This window comes from Sus scrofa, chromosome 17 (genome assembly GCF_000003025.6).
Source record: "Sus scrofa isolate TJ Tabasco breed Duroc chromosome 17, Sscrofa11.1, whole genome shotgun sequence".
NCBI lineage: Eukaryota > Metazoa > Chordata > Mammalia > Artiodactyla > Suidae > Sus > Sus scrofa.
Genome location: NC_010459.5, coordinates 43,204,501 through 43,229,649, shown reverse-complemented (window position 1 = coordinate 43,229,649; position 25,149 = coordinate 43,204,501). Strand labels below are relative to the sequence as shown.

At 44.9% G+C, this 25,149-nt stretch overlaps 1 long non-coding RNA gene across 1 annotated transcript; it reads left to right on the top strand.

Annotated features, from left to right (window-relative positions):
* LOC110257425 lies at window positions 15,605–21,567 on the top strand. Its single transcript, XR_002340000.1, has 2 exons — window positions 15,605–16,507; window positions 20,797–21,567. It is a non-coding gene; the product is annotated as an uncharacterized LOC110257425 (long non-coding RNA).

The following is a 25,149-nucleotide window of genomic DNA, read 5'->3' as shown; positions in this document are numbered from 1 at the left end:
GAAGATGTAAAGAGCAGTTCCAAGGATAAATATTTTTTACCCAGAGGCTGGGTGGAATGTAAAGCTTTATAAACTTTGAAGTTGACCCTCCAGAGAGTCTGGCTGAGCCCGGGCTGTCTGCCACCTTCCATGGCTGGGGCCACCCATCACCTCTCCTGGCTTTGTTATAACTTGGATGCACTGTTATCTGCCTCTCCTTAAAAAGTAATCCCATTGTGAAGTTCCCCTCGTGGCTCAATGGTTAATGAATCCAACTAGGAACCATGAGGTTCTGGGTTTGATCCCTGGCCTTGCTCGGTGGGTTAAGGATCTGGCATTGCCACGAGCTGTGATGTAGTTTGCAGATGTAGCTCAGATCCCGCTTTGCTGTGGTTCTGGTGTAGGCCGGCGGCTACAGCTCCGATTGGACCCCTAGCCTGGGAACCTCCATATGCCGGGGGAGCGGCCCTAGAAAAGGCAAAAAGACCAAAAAAAAAAAAAGTAATCCCATTGCTTACAAGTTGATCAGTCTTTACTCTGCACAAGGCTCTTAAGTGGGCTGTTCACATTTCCTTTTTTTTTTTTCCTTTTCAGCTCCACACCTGCAGCATATGGAGGTTCCCAGGCTAGGGGTCGAATTGGGGCTACAGCTGCTGGCCTACACCACCTCCACAGCAACCCTGGATCTGAGCTGTGTCTGCAAACTGCACCACAGCTCAGGGCAACGCTGGATCCTTCATCCACTGATTGAGGCCAGGGATTGAACTTGCATCCTCACTACTTCAACTAGTATGCATCCTTCTAATTGAGTTCATAACCCCCTGAGCCACAACTGGAACTCCTCACTTGCATTTTATGGAGAGGGAAACAGTGCCATCAAAGCAAAGTTTCACTGCCAGTAAGTGGTAGAACCTGGATTATGAATCCAGCTCTCTGATCTCTGGAAAGCTTATTTTCCACTACACAATATGGGATGTGTGTTAGGAGTCCCGGAGCTGCACAGTCCTTGCTATGAAATCTCATGGAACATAGAGAAGGCAGGAAAAAAAAAGGATGTGAAGCCTGCGGGCAGGGATAGGAGGGAAAGAGAGACAGGTCTCTCACTTAGTGCTGCCCTGTTTTGTGCCATCAAATAATGCTAATTTGGTACCATGTCAGGAGCAGAGGAGTAGAAGTTGAAAGAGAAGCCTGTTCTCTAAGGCTTTTAAAGTTAAAAGCTTGGCCAAGGTGGAAGGGAGGGAGCTTGCACCTTGGCTTTGATTTGGTATTCTGGGGGGTCCATTACGAAGAAGCATATCAATAGTCTATGAAGTCCTCAGAGAAGAGAAAGGCGTGGGCTTTAGGGGAGCACCATCAGCTCCCATGCACTGACTTCTCCCTGTGGGTTCCCCAAGTCATGGTCCCAGTAAGTGGGATGGGGAAAGTTCCTGCCTCTGGGGAATGCCCACTGAGTGGGGTGTCTGAGCAGATGCACATGGTAAATCACTTACAGATTCTGTGCTCGTGTGAGAGGCTTTCAGAACACACTGGGAGAAAGATAAAGTTAAGCTGATGCTTCTGGGCCACCTCTTCAGCAGCCATAAGCTCTGGGTGCTCCAGCCTGTTCCCAGCAGTCCTGGGTCGCCCTGATCCCTACTAGCGTGTATTTTTGCCACAGGCATCTTTGCCAAGGGCCTCAAAGGTGCAGAGGCGAACCCACATTTCCCAGTGAACTTTGAAACATCTACCAACAGACATGTGATAATATACCAAGAACACACATGGTGTAGAGGCTTCTCCCAACACAAGGCTCAATTCCAAACATACGTACTAATGTTTGGAAATTGGTATCTCTCTTAATGAAGGAAGAAATTCTGGTGAAAAAGGAAAAGAGTGAGGCTGAACAAGGAGATGACTCGACAAGCAAAAATATATAAGGTGTTGTAAACTAAAGTCTTGGAGAAGACAAGTGCTGAGGTACAACCCACAAAATAAAATCAGTTATTTGTGCAGTCTTGCTGTGAATCTGCACACATTTTGAAAGTATTCAAATATTTGGCATGTTGCAATAAAGTCTTTTAAATTTTATTATTCATTGCTCATGTTTCATTATGTTCATAATAAACATTTTAAAATGATACACTTGAGGCTTTCCCATTGTGGCTCAGTGCTAACGAACCCGACTACTATCCACTAGGATGTGGGTTCATTCCCTGGCCTCGCTCAGTGGGTTAAGGATCTGGTATTGCCGTGAGCTGTGGTGTGGGTCAAAGATGCAGTCAGGAGTGAGGTCAGGAATCACCGCTGATTGCCTGATTAAGTAAAAGCTCTGAAACACCATAAAATCCTGACCCGGTGTGTTCATGGGTGGAGGAAGTTATAGAGTGTACATGGATACTATTTTTAACCTGATGAAGCCACAATGGGAACTCCCATATAGTATTATTTACAAATGAAAAACAAGACACAATCTAAATGTCAAATGTTAGAGGCATTAATGATAGCATCACCATATGTTGGAATATTACATAATCATTAACACCATGTGTGAGGATATGAAATAAAGTTTTAAAAGTAGGATTTCTGTGGAGAAGAATCTGAAATCTTCTGGGAACTGTTAAGAGAAATCTGGTGCATGGGATGGAGGAAAAACGCAAAAAGGATGCTGAGAAGCAGAGAGGGGACTGCCTGGTTCCAGTACGTTCTGAGGTCTGTCTGGAGCCTCTGCTCTGGGTTCTGGGTGACCCCATATGGCCTTCTCTCACAGAGCCCTTTAAACATAAGCTGGCTTCAGTTGGTTTCTGCTACTTGTGGCCAAGAGTTTTTAACAAATAAGTAATAGCTACATATTACTTTTGAAATCAGAAAGAGAACACATGTTATTAGCAAGCCTTACCACCAGTTGTGGGAAAGGATTTATCATTCTGAGTCCTTGACCCTGGGCTGTCTTACTGTAGGGCTGGTAGAAGCAATGAGAATGGTGGTGGAAGTGATTTTGGGGAGTGTCTGGAGACAACTGCTGCCAGTGTCACCTCTGTGGTCTCAGATCACTCAAGGAGAATACACACCCTTCTTTGTATTTTTGCCTCCTATCTTTGTCATTCTTTCTAGGACAAATAATCCTTTATTGCATGTACAGATCTGTTTGTTGAGTTTGTCTTTCTGTATTGCCACCTTTTTGGAGTACATCCTCCTGCAAAGCAGAGGCCCTTTTTGCATCTTCTGGATACTAAGAGCCTTAGGACAAGATGAAATGCTCGATGGCCGCCATGACACCTTTAATTCTTGGTGGATTATGAGGCTGGTGAGGGTGGTGCCTCCCATCTTGATTTGTATTTTTAAAGTCAGCCCACCCAAAAGGCTGGCCTATAAAGGAAACGTACCACACTCCATCAATGCCAGAAGCAAATGGTCTCAAATCAAACCTGGTCTTATCCTAATTCTTCTAAGCTTAAAGCTTGCGTTTCATCTCTCAGCTATGAAGCGCCTGCTTTTCCATAAGGAATCTGACCTCATCTTATTTCATAACTTTGGGATACTTTGGGTAAAAGAACATAGGCAATCCTTAGAATCTCAACCCCAGGCTCTGGCTCCGCAGCTGAAACTCAGCTATGGAATGCCAACCTTCAGTGTGCTTGGCGGGGAGGGGACGGATAATACAGACCAGGTGACGAGGATGGTTATTTTAGTTAGAATTCTTTCATTTTCAAGTTGAAAGAAACCTAACTCAAACCAGTTTAAGCAAACCAGGCGACATTTTGGCATACATAATTGAAAATACAGGCACGGCTAGATCCTGGGCACCCAAATTTATCAGGGCTTCTTTTCTGCCTTTTGATCTGCTGCCTTCTGTGTGTATTTCAAGTAAGCTCCCTTTACCTTACTGGTGGCAGTAAATGATCTCTAGCTGTTTTAGGCTAATCCAGTCCGTCTTTGTGATCCCAGTGAGAGAATAAAAACAACATCCATCAGGAGTTCCCATTGTGGCTCAGCAGGTAAAGCACCCACTAGTATATATGAGAACTTGGCTTCAATCCTTGGCCTTGCTCAGTGGGTTAAAGGATCTCGGTGTTGCCATGAGCTGTGTTGTAGGTCTCAGATGAGGCTCAGATGTGGTGTGGCTGTGACTGTGTCGTAGGCTGGCAGCTGCATCTCTGCTTCAACCTCTAGCCTGGGAACTTCCATATGCCGCAAGCATGGCCCTAGTAAGAAACAATGACGACACAAAAAACCCCTAGTCAACAGCCATCTTTCCCAGTATCCGTAAAACAAATATACTTCAGCCCTGGGACCAAATTTTTGACCAATGGTGAAAGCACATGGGATGGGAAAGGGAAAGGAAAGAGGTGTGATGAGATTATCCAAACAAGGGAAGATCCGTGGCAGTGGGAGTGGCCAGAAGGATCATGATGCTGGGGAAGATGGGCAGGGCAGGGATGAGAGTGAGAGTCACAAGGTGTGCTGTGAATTTGGCCACAGAAGTGGTGATGCTGGTCATGGGGGTGAGGGCTTGGCGACTGTGAGAGTGAGGGGACGAGATATTCCTTCTTGCTCCAGGCTACTAATTCCAAGACCACAAGCCAGCAGGATGGTGCCTCCAACCCCATTAATGGAGACATATGATTTCCTGTGGTTCTTGCCCTTCAGGGCAGAAAGGGCTGCACATTTGTCCTAGAAGAAATTCAATGGTTCCTGAGTCAGCAAGCTCCCCGGGCTTGTGGAAGCAGATCACATGGTGTCTCAGAAGCATACCTATGTATGTTAGCAGAAAAACAGAGCAAAACAAGATTCCACCACCAGGACGGCAGGAAATGTGGTCAGCTTTCTTTGAGCACCGAGGGAGGTGAAGCCAAGATGAAAGGTCATTGGCTTTTACTAATGAAGAGGCGCGGAAACTGCTGATTTAAAGATAATAATAAAAAAGCACCCTGGGGACATTTTCTTGCATTTAGAGTATGTCCAATTTCATCTTTCATATACAAAATAAGAAAAAGAAGCATTCTGATTTTCATAAAAGCCAACCGATTAATATAAAAAGAAAACGTTCCCAGCCAAGAACTAAGCCAGAGTTGTGTTCCTGTATAAGCCTGAGCTAACTCCTCCGGCCTCATGCGAGCGTCTGCATTTGGCACGCAGATCCCTTGTTCTGTAAAAACTATTTCAGGAACACTTTGAAAGGGCTGCCCAGTGATGGCTGCCTCATTTGGGATTTATTATAATATCATTAAGACGGGTTATATCACTTGGTATAATGTCAGACACATTGTAGCCTGTGGTTTTATGATGCCGACAAATATCACACTCAGGAATAAGATGGCTCTGAACAAATCAGTTCCATCTGGGTCCTACTGTAAATAGAGCTTTTCCCTTCTGCTGCTGGAAGACCGACTCTCATCGGTATCCTGCCCCCCGACCTTCCCTCGTACAGGGCCTGTCTCTTCTAGAACGCCTTCCTCTGCAACCCCTGCAGTTTGGAAGAGAGATAGAGGAAATCCGTAAGATTCCGAAACCTATTAGAAGGTGCTTGTCAAGGAAGGCAGGCGGCGAGGGGAATGAGCTTTTATCCAGAGCTTGCCCTGTGTCTGAAAGCGCACTAGGTATTTCCACCTGTATCACCTCGCTTCCTCCTCACAAGAAGCCTGTAGGATAAGTAGGTATCTCTTATCTATTTTACAAAGAAATACTGAGACTTGATGTGATTAAAAGTAATATCTGAGGAGTTCCTATTGTGGCTCAGCAGGTTAAGGACCTGACATAGTGTCTGTGAGGATGCAGGTTCAATCCCGGGTCTCGCTCTGTGTGTTAAGGATCCGGTGTTGCCGCAAGCTGTGGTGTTGTTCACAGATTTGACTCGGATCCCGCACTGCTGTGTCTGTGGTGTAGACCAGCCGCTGCAGCTCCAATTCAACCCCTAGCCTGGGACCTTCCATATGCTTCGGGTGCAGCTATAAAGAGAGGAAAAAAGAAATCTGACTCAGAGCCTGACACTAATAATGAAGGAATAGGGTTTTAAGTTTAACGGATTCCAAGGCCTGCAACCTCTCATGATACCCCTCCGATATCTGCATCTTCCTGAATAAACTATTTTGGGGGGAGGGATTGGAAAATGGGGGTGCTAGTTGTTATTTCATTAAAGACACAGTCATTTGAAAAGCAAATAGGAGATGGTGTAACCATCTTGGAAAACTATCGGGCAGTTTCTAATACAATTCAATATCTGTCTCCCTTAAAACGCAGCAATGTCACTCCCAAGAGAAATGAGTCCATATGTCCACCAAGAGCCTTGTCCAAGAATATTCCTAGCAGCTGTTTCATAATAGTTGAGACCTGGAAAGAACCCAAATGCTCACCAGTAGGAAACTGGATAAACAAACTGTGGTATGTTCACATAATAGACGACCACACTGAATTAAAAGTAATAAACTAGTGATAAATGCAACAATGGGTAAATCTCGCAAGTGTCATACCAAGTTAAGGAAGACAGACACCAGAGAGAACACAATGCATGATTCCAGCCAGATGAGTTTCACGAAGGAGGAAAATTAAAGCAGGATGAAGGAAATCACATTGCATTTACCTCTGGGGTAAGACGCAGAGATTACCTGGGAAGGAGCATGAGAGAACTTTCTGAAGCTGTGGGAAATGTCCCATGTCTTGACTTGGGTGGGTGTTACATGGGTTTATGTATAAAATTCCTATTTAATTGTTTATAGACTAAGCCTCAATCAAGAAGCAAAACTAATTGAGTTTAAGAGAAAAATTAGGAGAAAGTAGCCAAACATGCCATTATCAACTGCCTTTTTTTTTTTTTTTTAAAGGTTATATGGTCAATTTCTTTTTCTTTCTTCTTCTTTTTTTTTTTTTTTTCTATCTTAGGGGTCTAATTGGAGCTGTAGCCACCGGCCTACGCCAGAGCCACAGCAACACCAGATCTGAGCCATGCCTGCAACCTACACCACAGCTCACAGCAACGGTGGGTCCTTAACCCACTGAGTGAGGCCAGGGATCGAACCCGAAATCTCATGGTTCCTAGTTGGATTTGTTAAACACTGAGCCACGAAGGGAACTCCTATTTGGTAAATTTCAACTGTAATCCTAAAAAAATGTAGTATGGAAATAATGGAAAGATACATGTTATAATACCGGATGTTGGATGCTCAGAGAGAAAAACTAAGTGAATAGTTGATTGATTTATTTCCGGTACTTCTTAATATACAAAATGAGGTGTCATTCTCTTCCCTTGACGAACTGTAATATGTGTCTCCCACATGCCCTTTACCCATTTCCCTTTTCCTATATTCCTCCTACAACTGCTGTCACGTCTGTGCTAAATGAGGTGTGATAGAACAAGGGATGTTAGGTGATGAGAAAGAAGAGGAAAAAGGAAAAAAAAAAAGCTACTTTCATTTTGGCATTAAAATATAATGAAGGACATTGAATAACCCTTATTTATTTTATTTTTCATAAGAAATCTTGTAGGCCAACTCAAAAATTGGCAAGATGACCAGTTTATTTCTGCCAAAAAGATTGTCAAAAAATATTAATTTATTTGAAGAGACAACTGTCAAATTCAGCCTGAAAAATAATGCCAGGGTGTTCCACTGGTGTATGCTGTTGAGGAATGCAAACCTGATTTTATTACCATCCTTCTAAGGATACCACTCACCCTTGGGGATGTGTGTTTATGATATTTTTTCCACCACCACTCTCATCTCCATAGTCTCATTGAAGCCCAGGAAGGAATAATTCTCAAGTAAGTTGAGGTTGTGTAGACAGATATTCTGAGTAGTTTGGATAACTTGTCTACATTGCCTTGTCTTGAAATCATTGTTCAGCATCTTGCTTCTCTTTATGTGGCCATGGATTTTTTGGGTCTGAGACTCTGCTGCCCTGTATTCTCCTCCTTTGGTGTCTGAGTCTGTCTGGCCATAGCTGATGTCCAGAGGCTGCCTTTGGCTGACCTGCTCTTCTGTTTGGGTGGAGCTAATGACCCCAATACCTAGCGAAAGGTATTTTCTTTTTTTTGCTGTTTGTTGTGAATCCAGAGGGGAGAATGGTGAATGGGTTGAGGTGAGTGGAAAAGGAATAGTTTGATGGTAGCAATGCAGGTAACTCTTGGGTTAAACTCAGGGCTCTATTTTTTCCCCCTCTGAAACATGACATGTTCTCCACTCTTGCAGTTGAAGAAAATGTGAGAGCACAGTTTATATTATTGCTGGTGGGGTGTAAATTGTCTGGGCTGGCACGGAACAGAGGCCAAAAAGCCAACTGCTGACCTCAGCGACACTGCCTAATTGTGATGAGATCCTGGTCACAATTACTCATGGATGCTCATGTTATCTGGACCAGGACTCATGCCTTCCCTGTTCATGGTTGGAAGTCATATGAGGCAGAAAGATGTGAATTAACTGTCCTTCTATGCACCTAAATCTGTGAATGTGATTAGTTTGCAAAACATGAGGATAACAGGGCCATTTTTTTTCCTTAATTTAAAACTTCAGACTTTAATTTCACTCTGTTCCTTATAAAATGCATGTTTTTTCAGCTACACGGGGACACAACTTTTTAGTCTGCTGTGTTTTAAACAACATCCAAGTGCTTTAATGTTTTCTTTTCCATGTAATGTGGTCATTCTTTGCTTACATAGTACATTCCACAAATATTTATTGAGTACCTAGTATATGCTAGGCATAGTTCTAGGCAGTGATAGCAAAGGAACAAAGTAGGAAAAGTTCCTGTTATTACAGGGCTTACATTTTAGTGGAGGATACAAACTGTAAAGGAAAAAACAAAAGGACTATTCCAGTTAGTGAGATGCACTATTAATGAGAAACAAAATGGGATTTAGGGTTGGAGAAGATGGGGCGGGGGTATGGTTGTAATTAAAGATATAAGGAAAGAACTTTTGTAATGAGAAACCAATAATCCATTTGGCCTCCAAGTATTTATAAGGGTGATAGACTTTTGGAATGGCTTGGCAGCAGGGTACCAAGAGGGAGCTTCCATCAGAGCATCAGAAGCTGCTTCCAAGTAAACATTAGCTAATGTGCTTGCTCAAAATATCCATGGGTCCCTGAACCTCTAGAGGAGGCTCACTGGCCCCTCCCTCGGCCAACACAATGCCAGCCTTTTTGTATCTTGATGGCTCTTTAACTCCTTCCCCCCTTCTTCATCTTTCCTCCTCATATCCTCTTTCATGCATTGCTCTTTGAACACCCAGATTCCTCTGATATTGTGCAGAAATGTTTGGTTGTCCTTGGCTCCAACTCTACATTCGGTCAATATTTATGTATCTAAACTCATCAACATCCTCAGCAGGACAAGGGCCTTTTATTAAACATGACACATTTTCTTTAGAAGGAAGCAGTGACTCGGGAGAGAAAAATGCCAAGAATGAAGCACCATGTGTATAAATCGTGCACGGACACTGGGGCAGTGTGTTCCACTGTGTCTGTCTAGAGGTTGAGTCTAGGGCTGCATCCTTAGAAAGGGAAAGAAGTGAATGTTATGGATAAGAAGCACCCGAAGAAAAGGCAGATCCTACAAAAAGATTTGGGATTGTGGAAAGCAGACCTCAGATCAGAGATAGTTCCTCTTTGAACTTTGCTCTTGTGAGATCAATATTCAGGGTGGGTTTAAGGGCTTCCAGGAAGAGGGGGGTCTATGTTTCATCTGGGGGTGCAGCATCATGAATATATGAATTGGTAGGCTTCTACAAGAAGGGGTCATGTACAGCCAAGGAACCACAGCTAGCTGCCAGCTTTCAGTGATATCATGTGACAATTCTGTTCTCTGAGATTGTTCAGTAAGGAGATAGCCCCTGAGGAAAGCAATGGATCCAGCTACATTCAGTAGGCACATCTTCCTTGATTCTACAGTTCACTTCCCGAAATGTGACCTAAAGATATAGGTTTATACGGCACATGTAGAAGGATTATTAACTGACTCCATGTCTGTGATAACAAATCCCTGGAAACAACCTCAATGTATTGGGAGCTTTTTAAGTTTAAGAAATGATGCATTTATAGATGCCTATAACTATAGCCATGGTAAAGAATAAAGACATTCACAGACTAATAGATTGGTTGTCGAGGGGAAGAAACAGAGGGCAGGTTGATAGAGGAGTTTTTGCAGGAATTTTCTCCCATGTTAAATGACAAAAAAAAAAGGCTGATAAAAATTCTGTGGTTAAGGGTCTTCTAAATAGTACTAGAGAATCTTTACAGACTTTGTAGAGGTAGTCTGGCAAAAATGTTTCCTCGTAGAAAGCTTTGTGCCATAGCCTTAGTCTGAGCTGTGTCTCACCTGCTGGGTGTTTTGGTTGCCCAGGGACTATCGTGCAAGAACCTGGCATGGATCCTGGCATTGTAGTGGGTCTCCATCTTTGCAGGAAGGAACTCCTTCAGGGATGACGTTTACCTTTGCACTTTCCCCTTGCTGAACAGTTCCAGTTCTCAGGAGAAACCTTATTCTGAGCCCAACTGCCTCTTTTTAAGCCCTAGTGGGAGCTCTGGCATGGCTCTGAATGAAGATCACTCCCCTGGGGAGTGCCAGTGCCCTGTTTGGATGCATAGATTCTCAATCTGCTCATCTCTCAGCTTCTCCGTAGCTCTGGCACTGACTCCAAATCTGAGAAGAACCTTCCATACTCTTGAGATCAGTTTTTCACAGAGCACACGGTCAGCCTGCTAATGCTTTCCGAGACCACTGAACACAGAGGCATCTAGCCTCATTTTCGTGAGTTTTCCATTGCTACATTTTTGGCCTCCTCCTCTAGTTCTGGAAAGTTCGAGGGACAGATCTTTAAAAAGGCTTATCTGACGGTCTCCAAGTTCAACGCTGTTGGCCATCTCAGCTCTGTTTTATGTTTTTTAATTAATTGTTACTCTCTGCTGCTTGTGCCTGAGGTGATTTTTTTTTTTTTTTAAACCACAAAGAGCAAGCCTAAGAAAGTTAAATAAATAAATACTAATGAACAGAGAAGTGAGGCCTGGCGAGGTTAATTGAGTTTCTGGGGCCACAAAGCCGTTGGAGAGCAGTTGTGGGCTCAGGGAGGGAAGCTGGTCTGGCCACCTCCTCTGTGCTCTGGCCACTTTGCCATGTTACTGCCCAAATAAGCGCCCACTTAGTAGCAGAGTTAGAAACGGAAGTCATTTTTTCAGCAATTTATTGGATCTTTTTTCCCACCCAGGAGTATTGATTTTTCTCTTGCCTCAGCTGGGGATGGAGCTGAAGAGAGGAGTCTTTTTGGGTGTGAACCCCGAGCCAGTGGGTGTTGTGCTTGAGTGCCAATGACCCCGAAGGCTTGCGGCAGGCTCCAGGAGCCCACCACCTCACCAGGATGGCTGGATTCAGTAAAAGCTCTGAAACACCATAAAACCCCAGCCCAGTGTGTTCATGGGTGAAGGAAGTTACACAGTACACATTACACTGTTCTTTTTTAAAAGAATTTTTTTAGGGCCACACCTGCAGCCTATGAACGTTCCCAAGCTAGGGGTCAAATCGGAGTTGCAGCTGCCAGCCTACGCCACAGCCACAGCAACCTACATCACAACTCACAGCAATGCTGGATCCTTAACCCACTGAGCGAGGCCAGGGGTGGAATCTGTGTCCTCACAGATACTAGTTGGGTTTGTTAACCGCTGAGCCACAAAGGGAACTCCCTACATTATAGTGTTCGAATCACATCATTTAATGAGAAACAAAATTGTGCTAGTTCCACAATTATGGTATGTTTCAGGGCTTGATTGTATGTACAGGATGGTGTATTTGGTTGAGTCCTTGAAAGTGACCAGAGATTTTCATTTCATGTATTTCCAGACCTTTCCCAATACAGTTGGGAAGCATCTAGAACTGTTAGGCTTATGGGTCGGGTGGAGAATCAACTTATACCACAAACAGCATCTCCTGGCTTTCAAAATAATGAGGAAACACTGGTGCCCCATGACTAGAGAGTGAAAGAGACTGAATAAATAAAACGAACATGACACAAATATCACGGCTTTTGATAGCCCCTGCACACACATCTGGCTTCAATTTGCCGGGATTTTCTCATTTGTTAAATTACAAAAAAAAAAAAAAAGAGCCAATAAAAATTCTGTGGTTAAAGGTCTCTTAAAAAGTACTAGAAAAGCAAGTTCACGGTCTTTGCCGCATTTGTTACTGATTATGGGCAAACATGGGGACAGCTATCGACCCTTGTGACTTGGATCTGGAACATGTTGATGAAATCTCAGGGACCCGGGCGTAGGTCACTTTCTGATGCCCGTGGAGCTTGGGCAGGGGAGATAGGGATGGACTGGTCCATGCCAGGGCCTCGTGTTTGGTATGAATCGCTTCATTAGGGTGACTGTTGCACATTGGGATCCACTCCAGGAAATGCCTCCAGTAGTTAAAAGCATGCCACCTAAGAACCGTCTTGTGGGAGGTAGCACGAGAAGTGAGAAAAGAGAGGAGGAAGGTGAGAAGGGAGGATGGATGAGACTCCTCTCCTGTGTCCCTGGTCTTGTTTCAGGTGTTTGGCAGCAGGACCAATGGTGACCTCATACCACTGACAGGCAGAAAGGCAGCTCATTTTAGGGACAGTCATTTTCTACTTACCCAGAACTACCAAAAGACTTCCATGCAAGTTTGTGCAGGTCTGGATAGTTGGCAGCAGTGTTTTTTGTTCATGCTCTGAAATCTTAACTCCAGTGAGAAAGACTGACCTATCTGTTGAGAAAGCAGTGTCGTCTGATACTAAGTTATTTTGCCATTCTTGCCTTCTTTCCTCCCTCCCTTCCTCCCGTCCTTCATTCCTATTAGCTTCCACATGTGCCTCACCAAGTGCTAAGTCCCCAAGAATACAAAAGAAAGAAGACTTAAAACTGTTCAGGAACTTTGTAGACCAGTGGGAAAGCTGTACAAGAAAATATACATCATTTGGGGTAGGTACTATCCTAGCTGAGCTTTCACAGAAGCAGGTGTAATAAAGGCTGCCTTGGTTGCGAATGATTTTGTCAAGGAGATAATGCTTGAAGTAGCCAGAGAAATGCACCAGGTGGAGGAGCTGGAGAGAGATTATTTTTGGTCAAAGGATATGGAACATTCAAGGCAAAGACACCTGAAATAGTCAAGGGGTTTGAGAAGGCAACAGGCTGACCATATGTAAACCAGTTTCTAATGAAGTGTCTTGATCATTCAGTCCAACCAACTCAATTCAGTAAATGCTTTTTGATTCCCATCTAGGGCTCTGTCCTGGAGTCTGGCATCCTTGGTGATGGTGGGGGTGAACAGAGACTCATAGGCAAGACCCAGATTGTGTCCAGGAGGGGTTTTGATGTTAGGAGAGGCGAAAGCACGAAGACCTCGAATGGTTAGTGCATCAGAGAGGCCCAAGGAGGTAACTATGGGAAACAGAGGAGAGAACAAGAGGTCCAGGAAGACTTCCTATAGAAGGATGAATTAGACTTGGACCCTGCACAATGGAAGACAGAAGAGGAGAATGTGTGAGCCAAAGAAGGGAAGTGGGCTATGGGAGTTTATTTCTGTTTGTTTATTTATTTATTTACTTATTCATTTACTTAGTTTGCTTTTTAGGGCTGCACTCGCGCCATGTGGAAGTTGCCAGACTAGGGGGCAAATTGGAGCTGCAGCTGCTGGCCTATGCCACAGCAGCACCAGATCCGAGCCACATCTGCAACCTACACCACAGCTCAACGGCAGTGCTGGATCCCTGACCCACTGAGTGAGGCCAGGGATCGAACCCGCCTCCTCATGGATACTAGTCAGATTTGTTTCCACTGTGCCACAAAGGAAACTCCTTATTCAAGTTTATCTTTACTGACAATTTACCTTCTCAAACCATCTCCAAACCAGGTTATGCCTCAGAATCCCCAGAAGGGGTTAAATAGAGATTGCTGGGACTCCCTTTCAGAAATTCAAATTTATTTTTATTTATTTATTTATTTAATCTAGGGCTGCACCCGCAGCATACAGGCTAAGGGTCTAATCAGAGCTATAGCTGGCCTATGCCAAAGCCACAGCAACGCCAGATCTGAGCCATGTCTGCAACCTATACTACAGCTCCTTAACCCACTGAGCCAGGCCAAGGATCGAACCTGCAACCTCATGGTTCCTAGTCAGATTTTTAACACTGAGCCATGACGGGAACTCCAGAAATTCAAATTTCAAGTGGAACACATTTCAGTAAAATCTCCAGGGCATTCTGACTCCCAGCACACAGGTGAGATTTCAACTGATGGGGTGCAATGATGGGCTTTGGGCTTGCACAGAAATGAGTTCTAAGCACAGTTTTGCTTTCTAATCATTTTGTCATTGTGGGCAGTATGCTTGAATGCTCTTAGCCTCACATTTCTTGTTTTCAAAAGTGACAATGAGAACCTAGGGAGTGGTAGTTAAAATAAATGAGATGATATTGGTCAGACTGCTAAAGGAATTTCTGGCCAAAAGTAGGTGGTGGATAAATCTGTTTTCTTCCTGTATTTGGTTTAGTAAAATGACTTTTTGTTTTAGGGAAGTAAAAATGCTCAGGAGGCATAACTCCTGGCCTTAAGAAAGAACCAGTCACAGACAGGCAGGACATTTGTGTTCTGGAATAAATTGTCAGGCACAGGAGACGGCTGGGCCTTCATTTTCTTGCTTTAGGTAATGCCCAGAATTTTTCAATCATGCCTTTTCATCAGCAGTATTAAAAAGGCTTTTGTGTTCAGTGAGTACACAGATACTACTAAGGAATATTAGTGGATTTAAGCCCTTATGTACTCACACCTTAGTAAGAGTTTGTGAAATTGTGGCTGAATGCTACTGTGATAGAGCTCAGCTTTCCAAGTTTGCGAGGTAATGATCTAAGTCCAGTGGTTCAAAATTATGCTTTGTCATGCTCTACAGATGGGGCCACCATGTTTGGTTATGTCCCGAGCAGCCGTAGGAAGAGCCATCCTTACAGCATATAATGTGAACGGCATCTCCTAAGGTTGTGCAGTGCGTCACCTGCCCAACTGTCTATGGGGGTTCTACCTAAGGGATTCCATAGAGTCAATTTTGAAAGGAGGATGGGGATGCTGACAAGTAGATGTTGCTATAGTCCTCACTTGCCTTTAGAAAAGCCCCATGGCATTATGTGGGGTTCTGTGGGAGGTTTTCTTTAAAGATAAGGGGCAATGTAAGCCAGCGCCCTATTCAACCTCTCCACTTTGCAATTGGAGAACTAAGGTTGCATGGTGAGAATGGGGCAGAATGCACACTATGACCCAGGATTCTCTGGCCTGGGGGACCGGGGTAGAACAGGCATGTGGGTTAGGGTTGCGTCCCATCCCAGCAGTAGCCACAGCAGGAAGGGGAGGCTCTGGCCAGGGCAACATCACGGAAAGGGTAACCTTGCTACTAGTGGAGCCTTAGGCCACCTCGGGAGAAGTTCAGTGGCCCCTGTTAACCAAAGCTACCTAGAACGGGCCTTTCAGGTCTGTCATTCAGCCCAGGGCACAGCTAACGAAACCTCCAGAGGCCGGACCCAGGCCTGGGATGGCTAGGACGCTCATCAGGGCCAGCAAGAGCCTTTGAAGACTCGACTTCCCCTTTTCCCTGATGGGTTTAGAAGAAATGGAGAAAGGAGCCCCAATAGCCAGGAAGACAGGCTGGGGCAGCTCTGGGAGGAAAAGGAAAGTGAGACCCAGGGCAGGGGTGGGCTGCCCCTCCTCCCACCTCCTCCTCAGCGCTTCCTGCTGGGGCAACTCTTGAGGCTACATGGGGAGCCTGAGTTTGTCCCTGGGGGCTGGGGCCTGAGCCGGCCTGCGGTCTGCCTGCCAGACTGGGGGCACCTCTGGGCCTGCCTGTGGGTCTGGTTCCCTCACCCAGGCTCTCCTGGGAAAGCAGAGGTAAGGAGGGCCTGCCCAGAGTACTTTCGGGCAGCAATGACTTCAGTGTTTGTCCCTAAAATAAATGCACCACAGACAAGACAGTGTGGTCAGGGGCTGAGGACTTACTGTAAATACCAGCCCCGGGCTTCCTATTTCTGTTTCTCTGACTCCCCGGGGGGCAGGCGCCGGCCAGCTCCTTTCTAGCGCATCTCTTCTTACTGCTGCATCCAAGGAAAGGGCTCGGCCTGGACATTCCTCATTGGAAGGTCCCAGGAACACTTTGAGGGTTTGGAGCAGGAACCCCGCTCTCCCAGGGGGGTTATGCTCAGGGTCTGTCTTCCCCCAAGAAAGGGGCACAAAGCCTAAGTGTGAGGAGCTGTGCTGTGTATATTCTGAGAGCCTCACAACAAACCCCAAACATGGGAGAGCAAACAATGACATCTACGATGCAAGCATATGATAGACACTTTCTTAAAGGCTGTACCTGGTTCATCACATACAGTTCTCACCAGAGTCATAGGGTGGGAATCAAGACAAGAATGTAAAGATCCTTGCCTAAGGGCACCCCGTCTGTAAACTGCAAGTTCAACGCCAGCAGCCTGGCTCCAGACCTGCATTCTTAACTCCTGCACTGTGCAGTGAAGATAAGAACGACCTCATCCTGCAGACGGAGGCAAGCTGTCCAAAGAGAGGTAAGATCATTTATCGAAGGACATGGGCTGGGTGAGAGGGGTGGATTTGCATCAAAGTTCAGTGGACTCCAAAGGTCCTCCCACTGCGCTGGGGCACCTCCTAGAGGCGGTTGAGTAGCATGTCATGGAGCTGTTGTTCTGACCCCTTCCCAGCTTCCGAGCAGCTGACACCCTGGGCTGCAGCTGCTGCTCATCTCCTAGGCTGAGGACGGGATGGATCAGCATTCACATGCACCTTCTTGAAGCCTTTCAGTGTGAATGAATTTGCTGTTTCCAAGGGAGATGTCTTTGGGGGCGTGGTGTTTCCTGCCTCTATGTTCCCTGAGGCTCCAAAGGTATATCTTGTTCAGCGTCCTGGGACTCCAGAGAAGATAAGCTACATTAGTCAAGTGATTCTTGCCAGGAAATCTCACAGCCGTCTCAGAGGCTGGCTGATGCACCCAGGAGATGGATATATGTCTCATCCTATTTGGCACCTATGCTGTATAAAACTGTGAAGCCCCCAGGCCTCTCCTCCCTAAGTGGGAGTGGTTGAGAGGGTCGCAGATAGGGCGAGAGGAGCTGGGGCCCGAGTGGACCACATGGAACAAAAGTTGAATGCTGAGTCATTTCTTTCAAGCGAATCTGCCGAGGCCAAGTGAGAGTCATGATACCTTCCTGTCCACTGAGACACTGGATGAGACACTAGGGTTGGATGATAGTAGGCTGCTTTTTGCAGATAATAAAGGTGGTCTCTCATTTGGGTTGCCTCTTTGCCTTGGCTGCGAAGATGCTCATACCGCATATTTATGCTGAATTATAACTTTTATCAAAAAAGTTCTTGGAGTTCCCTGGTAGCTTAGAAGTTAAGGATTCAGTGCTGTCACTGCTGTGGCTTGGGTTTGATCCCTGGACTGGAAATTCTGCATGCTGTGGGCATGCCCCTCCCCCAAAGAAGTTCTTGCATAGTCTCCTCTGTTTGAAAACTTTTATTTTTTTTTCTGAACTCTTATTATAAATCAACTGGGATTCAGATAAAATATCGCACAATTCTACTTATATGAGGGATCTAAAAGAGTCCAAGTCATAAAAGCAAAGAATAGAATGCTGTTTCCCAAGGGCTGAAATGGGAAAATTGCTGATCAGAGAGTGCAAAATTTTATTTATGTAAGATGAATGCTATCTAGAGATTTGCTGTACAACATTGTACTTGTAGTTAATTACACAGTACACTTAAAAATCTGTTAAGAGAGTAAAGTTTATGGTAAGTGCTCTTGCCACAAAAAGTTTTAACAAAGGAAAAATGTGACTAGTACATTTATTAGTGCTGAATACCACACAGCATAGGTCTCTAGTCACTATTCCTTCATTATTTGTTGATTGAATTTCTCAAAGATTTGGTGAGCACATCCCATACGCTAGGCTGCCATTCTTGGTACTGGGAGACTTTGGGGAACATGGCTAAGGTCCTGACTCAATCTGCAGGGTGGAAGTCAATCGCTAAACATGTAAATTTCGCACTTGCAGACATAACGCACGCATGCGCACTCTCACTCTCAGAGGGGCCAGCTGGTGTTACGTATCCAGGAGGGAAAAAAAAGCAGTGTAGGGAAGCTGGAGAGTGGTCGGGTGTGGGGCAGGGAGGTGGGGGTTTTGCTGTTTTCGTTGGGGTCACAGGGAACCTCTGGGATGAGACCACGTGTGAGCAGAGACCAGAACATACCAATTACGGTCATGTGATGATAATGGGTAGAGGGAGCGCCAGCAGTGCCTGTAACCTTTACAACAGCCTGGGGAGTATTAATGGCAGTGGCTTTTAAAAAATTTATTTTCTTAATAGAGAAGGAGTCTGCGGCCAAACTAGGATGGAGACCCAGGTCCGTGTTATTTCCACTAGATTGAGGCACTGCAGTGGGTTCATGTGAAAGGTTTATGGCTAGACTTAGCCTGGCTTTGAATTTCTGCTCCCCCCACTTCGCAGCTGGGTGAACTCGAGCAAGCTGTAACCTCCTGGGCCATAGTTTCCTCATTTGTAAAATGGAGATAAAAACAGTCCCTACCTCATTGGACTGTTTTGGTGATGAAGTGGCTGATTCTGTGTCTGGCATGAGGTTGGGACCCAGTGAATGTGAGCAGTTAATTGTTTCCTGATGCTACCTACCATCCTTTAAAGGAGATGAGAGGGAGTTCCCATTATGGATCAGCAGGTTACAAACTCAACTAGTATCAGTGAAGATGTGGGTTAGATCCCTGGTCTCTCTCAGTGGGTTAAGGATCTGGTGTTATGTAGCTCACAGAGGTGGTTCAGACCTGGCATTGCTGTGGCTGTTGTGTAGGCAGGCTACAGCTCCAATTCGACCCCTAACCTGGGAGCTTCTATATGCTGCAGGTGTGGTCCTTAAAAGAGGAAAAAAAAAAAAGATGAGAGACACATCCTGAAAAGTCAGCCAATGGACGAAAGTGAGGAGAACTTGCTGTGGGTAATGCCCTGATCTCCATCCCTGCCATGGGCTCAGGAAGATTTATTTTGCAGCAGCCAAGGCCTATCTTGTGTGCTGGGACAACGAGCCTGGAGATGGGGGCTGGACATGCTTTTCCATCTCCTTTGAATCTCCATATGGGCATTGATGGCTGCCCCTGTCCCTGAGCATTTGGAGGTGGCCTGAGGGGGACCCTGGAGTTGTCCAATGAAGGCTGGGCGGAGGGAGGGGGATTTGCCCAAAGAACAATGTAGCAATTGACCTTTCCTAAAAACTGTGCTGGTGAAAACCTCCGTCCTGCCCTCTCCCAGCCAGCACCTTCTATCAAAATCCCAAGGGAAGGAAAGGGACAGGGAAGACAGAGCCAATCAGACCGATGCCTAATGGTGTTTGGCTTTGTCCTCGAATGGCTCTGCAGGTCCCCTGTGAGCCTGTGTGTAGGAAATGATCTTTGCTCCAAATAAAGACTTCAGTGGCTTCTTTTTCTGCTGAATTTGAGGCTCATTCTCAGACGTCAGTGCTTTACTGTGAGAACAAGCTACAACCTCCAGCAAAAAGGAAGAGACAGTGGAAGAGGCAGCCCACGGGCCCAGTGTAGCAGCAGGCAGGGTGACTGACTCAGGTTCCCCTAGGACTTGGCTGGTTTTTGTTCTTAAAGTCCCCAGATCTCCTTGGAAGCAGTGCTGATCCTCTGAATGACCCTTGTGTCTTTTGAAAACCGTGCTGACAGCCCAGCCTCACTCCAAGCTCATGCCTCCAAACCCTCAGGAGCAGGATCCAGGGATCTGAATTTTTTACAAGTTGCCCTGGAGGGAGCCAGTCTTGTCAGGCAAGGCGATGGGAGAGAGCAGCCCTGGGCCCCCTGCCCATCACTGTGAGTGTCGTGTCCTGTCCAGAAGCAGTGGTCTAAACATATCCCTACGATGGGCTTTCTTAGGGGAGGAAAGGTGGAGGAGGGGTGGGAAGAAGCTCTCACTCCTGTTCGGAGACCCAGAACTGGTTGAGGGTGGAGGTGTGGGTGGGGTGGCCTGTTGAGCCCATGTTGCCAGATAACATTTAAGATTTTCTTTTCGCCCTGTATGGGCATCTGCAGCTTTCTACAAGGGGCTTCCTTTGATAGAAGCTTCAAGAACTGGAAAGGCTGATTTGGAGTTCATTCATTCATGCATTTGTTCACATGTTCCATGTTCATCAGGCATTTATCGACATTTTTACAGTGTTTTCCATTCAGAAATATGTTCATCAGGCATTTATCGGACACATGTTATGTACCAGTGTTGTTCCCAGTTCCAGGAACCCATGGTGACCTAGGCTGACGGGGTCCCTGGGTCCCTCCATGGTGGAATTTTTGATTCCAGCAGGGTCTGTAAAGCAACAGAGAGATCAAAAAGGGCAGCCAGCACCTGATGTTTGAACGTTTTCCATGGGCTCCTCTCCAGATCCTCTCTCCACCCTTCCTCACCCTGCTCTGTGCTCTAGGAGGCTGCCTGGTCACCCGCTGGAGCGTCCTTCAACCGCTGGCTTCTGCCTGGATAGGCGAGGGGGAGGCACAGTGATTGGAAGAAGTGGGAGGGAAGTTGGGGAAATTGATGCCCTGACTTCCTCCTTGCAGAGTCTCTGAGGACGGGGGCTGCCTCCCTCCAGCAAGACGCCCACCAGTGGTCCTCTCCTTCCTTGTGGGCCTGGGGAGGTAAAGCCTCCTCAGCAATACCAGCCCCTGGAGGCTGCACCGGCTCTTCTGGGTCTCGATCCTTCTCTCGCTCCTATGCATACCCCTTTAATAAACTGTCTTCAGTTACTGCCTGGAGTGTACCATCTTTTTCCTTCCAGGACCCTCACTGCAGCAGTCCTAAAGTGCATCCACATTCCAGAAAATAACAACTCAATTCTCCAGACAAGTGTGCTCATCTTATTTTTAAAGAGACACCCACGTCACTGCTAAAGGAACATCAAATTTATGATTGTATCTGTGAACTCAGTTTTATAAAACAATGCGTTGACCATTAAGAAATGGAAATGGCTAACAGACTGGAAAAATCATCTTCACTGGAATAAAATAAGTGACAAGTCATTGAAAAGTGAGACCTTATTTTACCCTCTCAGACAAACCCTGTGATGGAGGTCTAAGTGGGTCACTTAAGGGACTGTTATCAAAAGCCTTAGCATTTTTATTCTTATGCATCAAGCAATTCTTTGGTTGAGCGTGTCCACTTAAGGAAACATTCAAAAACAAAGGTTTTATGGACAGAGAGGTTCATCACAGTTTTAGTTAATACTAAAAAAATATAGAAAATAGAAATATTCTGTAAAAGAAGGTTGGTTAAAGAAATGATGTTATGTCCAGGAGGGAAGTGGTTAAGTGTATAGACTTAGACAAAACCTCCTCTGGTTACACCTTCTATCACAGTGCTAAGTGCTTTGTGTGTCTTGAGCCATCCAGTCCTCCCAACGGAAGCCGTGGGAGGCAGGAGCACGGGGGAAAGTGCTCAATGAATGATCAATTATGCCTTGTGAAATAAGTCGGGCAGGGAAAGACAAACACCATATGACATCCCTTGTATGTGGAATCCAAAAAAAAAAAAAAAAAACCCAACAAACTTAGTGAATATAACAAATAAGAAACAGACTCATAGAGAACAAACCAGTGGTTACCGGTGGGGAGAGGGAAGAGAGGAGAGATAATATAGTGAATTATAGTGAATAGTAAAGGATTAAGAAGTACAACCTATTATGTATAAAATAAGCTACAAGGATATAGTGTACAGCACAGGCAATATAGCTAATATTTTATCATAACTATAAATGGAGAATAACCTCTAAAAATTGTGACCCACTCTATGGTACACCTGTAACTTATCTAATCATGTACCTCATCTATACGTCAAATAAAATTTAAAAACTTTAAAAATTACTTAGTAGAAAGACTCGTTTAAAAAGACCTATTAAAAGAGTATTAAAAGAATGCTTTTAAATATGAAAGGGCATTCATGGTATAAAATAAAAAATAAGAATATATAAAACACAGATTTGAGACTTTAGTTTATAAAATAATCCTCATGATTTAAACCCATAATGTCTATGCTACAGTGATAAAACTGTTCGTATCTGGCTAGTGTGATTACTATTGCTTTTAATTTATTTTTTTTACTTTTCAAATTATTTAAAATAGATTATTATTAGCTTTCTGTCTGTCTCTGTCTCTCCCTACAGAGAAATAGATGGATGATAAAAAGCAAAAAGATAAAATGACCTGCAATCCTACATCCCAGGTATCTTCTGTACACACACACACACACACACACACACACACACACACACACACACACACAATGAGCCTAGTTCTCAGTGTAAAACAATACAAAAAGTTTAAAAAAAATCCTAAAGTCTTCTTTCTCATCTACGAGCTTTCCAAATGAAACTACTGATAATAAATCCTTTTTTAAAAATTACTCAATTAATTTTATTACATTTATAGTTGTACAACGATCGTCACAACCCAATTTTACAGCGTTTCCATCCCAAACCCCCAGCGCATCCCCCACCCCCTTACCTGTCTCATTTGGAAACCGTAAATTTTTCAAAGTCTGTGAGTCAGTATCTGTTCTGAAAAGAAGTTCATTGTGCCTTTTTTAAGATTCCACATATTAGTGATAGCATTTGATGTTGGTGTCTCATCTATAAAAAGGAAAGAAATAACGGCATTTGCAGCAACATGGATGGACCTAGAAATTACCATGCTAAGTGAAGTCAGTCAGACGGTGAGACACCAACCTCAAATGATAATAAATCCTTTTGATTCATTGCAGAAGATATGCATATGCCAGCAGATCCAAGTTTTTTCCAAATAAACCTGTATTGATTTTATCATCAGAAAATTGTAGCATGCATGCATTTGAAATGTGGGCATTTTTATTGTCACTCCCTCGAGATGCAGACTGGGGTCCTGACCTGACCGGGGAGGATCAGCCGCTTAGGCACTACCCCTTGGGTGGGAGACCCAGAGTCAGGGTAGTGGCCATTGGCCTGGGTCTAACCACCTAGGATAGAATCTAGAACTCACACAGCTCCTTGCTTCTCAGTTTCCCCATCAGAGGAGTGGTTCAGATCCGGAGCCCTGGACATCAGACTTGGGAACCATCACCGGCATTAAGACACTAGTATTGACTCTGCGTTCAAGTACTGTTGGTTGCTGTAGGGTTTCCACGAGCATGACTATCAGCCAGTTTCCTATGTTCTCGAAAGCTCTAGTTGTGGTTCTTCCCAAGGACATTAGCACTCTGATTTCTTCTGTTTCCTGAACCTCCTTCCTCACCCCTCCTTCAAACCAAATGGAGTGCATTTTGTTTTCTTTTACTTTTCCCAATCTCCCCCTTGCCTTAGTCCAACTTCCTTAGAATTTGGGTCGTTGCTTGCACACACACACACACACACACACAAAACAGGGAACCATGAGGTTGAACACTCATATTGGGCAATAACATATAATGTTCATAAAATTAACTGGAAGCTGTTTCTCTTGATGCAGTTCCCTACCCACTGAACTCATGTGACTTTTGGATAAATCACTCATACTCTTGAAGCTTCCGTTTGTCCTAAGTGCAAAAAGAGAATGCTATATTGTCTTTGGTACAACCCAGTCAGTGATGTGTCAACGCTAAAGAAACTTCCATTTCCTGAGCACAGGGGAGATGCACAGTGGGGAATTTACAACAGTGTTTGGAATCAGGGGTCACAGACATTGTATGGAGGTGGAGGAATTTCACCAGAGCACAGGAAATCAGGCAAAATGGTGACAGGCATCTGTCCTGAGGTTTCACTGTGGCTGCCATGCCAAGCTTTCATCCATGAACCCAGAACATTCCTGCTTTTATTTGGAGGGTGTGTGGAGTTCAGGATTCAAGGACAGAAAGATTGAGTTGAGTCCTTATTTTTTAACCCACCTGTTCAATGACCTTGGAAAGCCCTCATGCTTGTCAGGTTCTCTGAGTCACCTTCTGTAACATGGGTACCATCTTCCTTCTCTGGACAGCTGCTCTGACAGTAAGATGAGGTCGTGGCAGCAAAAGCACTTTGTAGACACCATGGATGTTAGGAAAATGAAAGGCATGTTCTGAGTTCCGGGATGGATAGTGGCGAGACTGAAAGATCTCTTTCCTCATTTTTTATTTAACCTGCGTGAGACATGTAAACAGTTTTCATATGTACCATGTGGTCTTCTAAGAACTTGATAAATATGAACACACTTAAATTCCCCTAATCCCTCCATGAGAAAGATATAACTTAAAAAAATATTTACCAGTTGATTACATAATAAAGGATGTGATAAAGATATGATAAAGGATACAGATGATCAGCCAGATAAGGAGACACACAAGGACAAATCCTAGAACATGAACGTCTGTCCCTAGGGAGTTGGGGTGTGTCACCTAACCAATATATGGCCGTGTTCACCAACCCAGAAGCTCTCTGAATTGGGGGATTCCCCCCCCATTTTTAGGGCCCCACCAATGGCATATGGAGCTTCCCAACCTAGGGGTTGAATCAGAGCTGTAGCTGCTGGTCTACACCACAGCCACAGCAACTTGGGATCTGAGCTGTGTTTGCAACCTACACCACAGTTCACGGCAACGCTGGATCCTTAACCCACAGAGTAAGCCCAGGGATCAAACTCTTGTCCTCATGGATACTAGTTGGGTTCATTTACCCATTGAGCCGTGATGGGAACTCACTGAATTGGGGGATTTTTATGGAGGCTTTATCATGTAGACATGATTGATCATTAATTCAATTTACAGATGGGGGGGTGGTGGGTGGACAGAAAGTTTCAAGCTTCTAATCAAGGCATGGTCTGAAAAGGATAACAGCTCTTGTCCTTATTTTACAGTTGAGAAAATGGTGGCACAGAGAGGTTGAGTAACCAGCCCAAGGCCACACAGCTACTAAGGGGCAGAGCCAGGACTGGAACCGAGGCTGCCTAGCTCCAGAGCCCATGCCCTTCACCCTGACCCTGCTGCCTTCTTTGCTATGGTGTTTGGTATAATAAAGATAGCAGGAGACCTAGCGCAGACAGCTTGTTTATCTCGGTCCAGCCACTTGACTGTGTCGTCTCAGGGAAGGGCAGTTCAATTCTTTGAGCCTTGACTTCCTCATCTATAAAATGGGCATTAAAAATGCCCACATCCC